Here is a 4,371-nt window from a genome sequence, read left to right on the forward strand (position 1 = left end):
GATGGTTAGGATCTCAACTATCCATCGATTTTTAAATTCTGTCAACCACCTCTGTGCAAGGCCCTGTGGAGAGGACGCCTGTGAGGTGTTTCTGTGGCCTGGGCGACTCAGGACCGAGCGCCTTCATCCCCACCCCTGGATCTCCCCACACTGGGGGTGGGATGCACTGTACAGGAGGAGCTGGGCTGGGAGGGCTTCTGCCTGTGAGTTCCATGGGCGCAGGCTGGGAGGGACTGGAGAGAAGCAGGGCTATGGGAGCCTTTCAGAGCCTGGATCACAGCCAGGGATTTACTCCTCAGCCCCACGAGGCTTAACATACCATCCCTCCCACCAAGGCAGACTTCAGAATGAGAAAACAATCCCCGAGAGGAACCCAAGACCAGAACAGGGAACAGAGATGGCGCTGCACCTCCTGGGCAGCTCTGTGGACAAGCTGGTGGGCTCTCCAGGCACCAGGAGAGGAGTAATTCCTTCTGTGGGTCCCACCCCTGAGAGCTGAGGGAGATGGGAACAGCCTGTGGCTCAGGACAGAGGGTTAGCTGAAGGCCCCGGGGGAGAAGCAGGGATGCGGCAGACCCCAGGAGTAGGGTCTCGGATGCAGGAATGCCTGGGACTCTCACCAATTCTGTGTGAGCAGCAAGAGCTGGGTGCCGAGGCCAGGACCCGCCCTTCACTGGGGATATTTGCACCAGGTGAACCCATACTACAACAGACCTTGGGAGACCACAAAGTGCACATGAATGTGAGAATTTGCTGGGGTTTTGAAGGGAGATGAATGGGACGATATCGGAGCAATGAAGTGCTATTGAATATTAGGCATTGCTGTTTTTGATTTGTATGCACCAAACTCTACCCTACTCGGAGAATGCCAGTGACCTGCACTTAACCTTCATATACAGACCTGTCTTAATTAAAGCAGAGCAGCTGTCTCTCTCTCTTTATTTTTTATAAGTCTTCTTCAGCCACTGGCTGTGTAGGTCCCTGTCAGTCTCACCTATCCCAAGGTGATTGTCAAGGTATTTTCCCAAAGTAAAAGTAGTTCCATCCTGAAGAAAAACTCTAAGGCCAGCTGTTAATACTTTTTTTTTTTTGACAGGCAGAATTAGACAGTGAGAGAAAGGTCTTCCTTCCATTGGTTCACCCCACAAATGGCCACTATGGCCGGTGTGCTGCACTGATCCGAAGCCAGGAACCAGGCGCTTCCTCCTGGTCTCCCATGTGGGTGCAGGGCCCAAGCACTTGGGCCATCCTCCACTGCCCTCCCAGAACACAGCAGAGAGCTGGACTGGAAGAGGAGCAACCGGGACAGAATCTGGCGCCCCGACCAAGACTAGAACCCGGGATGCCGGCGCCGCAGGCGGAGGATTAGCCAAGTGAGCTGTGGTGCCAGCCTAGATAACACATTTTCACTTCGCGACATTTACCGTAACAGAATCCAAAAATGTTTTCAATAGCTTTAATGTTGGGAACAGATTTGAACTGGGAAAAATAATCTACATAGTTAAAAATGAAATTATACAGAAAACTCAGAGTGACCTTGAGGGAGGGGATAAAACTATTTCAGAAATGTGAGCAGGCTTTGCCAGCAGCAGAGACAGAGTGAAGAAGGGTGCACCTTCTCAAACTTAACTCTGGGTCCTCAAATGTCCCAAGGCCCAGGGCCGTGGGGCAGCTTTCTGGGTTCTGAGCCCCTGCAAGCAGAGGCTCCTGGACAGAGTGGTGGGCAGAGCTCCCCTGGATGTGCAGGGACACTGGGAGCAATGGGGAAGCTAGTGTTAGGAGACAGGTGGAGACACGCTGAGAGGGACCTTTGTCTGCAGACAGCAGGGCTGGCTGAGTGCCATGTCTCACTCCTCCCACTGTGTTGCAGGCTGGGCAAAGCACAGAATGGTTCCTAGTACCCCAGGGCTGGCTGAGAGTGGAGACTGTTCTGCAGCCCTGCAGCTCCGTGGTCATCTTACTGTAAGATGTCGTGGAGTGCTCGCCCCCCTCTGCTCCCCAGGCAGGTCCCGTATGCTTGGTTCACAGAAGGGATGTGGAAGGAAGGTGAGGAAGGTGGCATTTCCAGCTGGGGGTCCTGAGCCTGACGTCTCATTTCTCCCCTGACTTACTCTGAGGCTTCGGGCCAGCCTGCCAAGCTCTGAAACTTCACCACTAGAATAGTATTGGAGTAGATTCCTTTCTTGAAGGGAAGATGGAAGAATCTAGCAAAACGATGTGACAACTTTTGGAAAGTCAAAAAAAAACAAGCAGTGGTTGTGACCAGAAGCTCACAGGCCTGGCACCACTGACAAGGATGTCCCTGTGTTCAGAGCTTGACATAGCGTCACATGAATTCTTGTCCTTTCCCCAATCCCCAATAGAATAGCTTCACCTTCCTGTTAAGTTTACCTGGGATAAACAGAGATCCAGAGGGCGAGTCTTGCCTCTCCCATAAGGAGCTGACATCAGAACCAGGCTTGGCAATTCCCTGCTCCCTCCAGCTGGAAGAATTCTCTGGAACGTGGGCAGTGCTGAGAAGGGTGGGTGCCGTTAATAAAGAGAGCGCTGCAGACACGGCAGGGCTGTGCTTGCTAATTTTAGAAGGCATTTTGAACATAAACTCTAGGGTTCTGAAATTCAATCAGGTAGAACCTGAATGCAGAGAAAAGGAAGCTTGGAGTGTGTTCACAGTGTAAGGCCCTGGACTGTGCCTGGGAGTCCTCCTTCTGGTACTCATCCCTCTTCCTGACACCCAGTGCTTGTAGATTGTAAGCAAATCAGTTCTGAGTCCCCGAAGTTGAGGAACAAGCTCAGTGGAGGATGGGGATGGGCACAGTAGTAATGAGTTTGGTTTTGAAAATGTTGATTTTGAGACAGCTGGTATATCCCTGTGTAGGGTAGTTGTGGAGTCAATGGGAGAGATCTCAAAGGCAGATGATAGAAAACGTGGGGGTTTTCTGCATATTTATATTGTATTTGTAAGGAACATCATAGTTACTAGAATCAAAGACAAGAAGAAACATGATTTAAATAAGACTAAATTTTATTGTAAATTAAGGGCTCAGTCCCACAAGACTGCCCCCTCCCCTTTGGATGCCAATCAAAAGCCACAGGTTATGGCCCATGCCTCTGATTGACTGGCTACGAGTAGGGATCCCCAATTTTATGTGTGATTAATTTGTTAGAGCACCTCAAAAACTCAGGGAACTACTTTATTTCTGTCTCTCCATTGACTGTAAAAGATATTACAGGAGAGGCAGAAGAGCAGCAGGATGGAAGAAGAACATAGGGGAAGATGTGAGGGAGGGCCACAGAGTCTCTATGGCCATGCCACCCTCCAGGTATGTCCACATACTCAGCACCAAGAAAGTTCTCCAAATCTTGCCCTTTCTGGTTTTCATGGAGGTTTCATTATATAGGTGTGGCTGATTATATTATGGGCCATTGCTCAGCTCAACCTTAAGCCCCTGCCCTATCCCTGGATGCTGGGCTTAGGACTGAATGTTCTAACCTCCTAACCACAAATGCTATTCCCCTGACAAACAGCCCGATCTTAAAGCTTTGAAGGAACTCACTAATAGCCGCCTCAGTAGAACAAAAAACCCACTCCTACAACAATCAGGGAATTCCATAACATTAGGAATTCTATGCCAGATGCTTCTAACTTAGCACTCAAGATATTATAAAAGTTTGTGTCAGGAACTAGAAGAGATCACCAACTATTCAAACAAAATGGACTCCCAGTACCCCATCTACATGAGTTTTAGGAGCTCTATGTCACGAATTGGGGGTAGAGACTGATGTAAGTGTGTATTTCTTATTCTTATTCTACCACATCTGGATGTCTTTGCTATCTAGTGATCTCAACATCAGAAACATCTCCATACTTCTCAGCATATTTAGTGTGCGAGTGGACCAGGAGCAAGATAAACACTATAAACTCTATCGGGAAAGGCAAGAACAGGAAACATGGCACAGACACTAGTCCGCAGGAGAGGTCAGTCCTCCTGGACAGAGTTTTACCTCCACAGAGGAGTACATTCCTCAGGCTCCTGCCTGTCAACTCCCAGTTCTGCCCTCAGAAAGGATTTCCTTCATGTGTTGTGTCTTGGGTCCCAGGGCCACTGCTGACCAATCCTTCATCTTTATATCATTAGCAAGGGTGACTCTGTGGGTGTTGGCAGCCCTGATGGTGCATGGATTTGGCGAATAGATAGTGTTTGTGTGCTAACTGGTAAGTGACAACCCTCCTTCTAGGCACTCACAGCCCCATGGCAGTGAGTTGCTTGGAGAATGGAGGATAGGCTAAATTTCATTACCTGCTTGTCCTTCAGCTAGGAATTCTTGGGCAGTACTCAACATGTACAACTCTAAGTGGTCTTGGTTGTC

This window comes from Oryctolagus cuniculus, chromosome 1, assembly GCF_051225735.1.
Source record: "Oryctolagus cuniculus isolate XC-2025 breed Fujian yellow rabbit chromosome 1, ASM5122573v1, whole genome shotgun sequence".
In the NCBI taxonomy this organism is placed as follows: Eukaryota; Metazoa; Chordata; class Mammalia; order Lagomorpha; family Leporidae; genus Oryctolagus; species Oryctolagus cuniculus.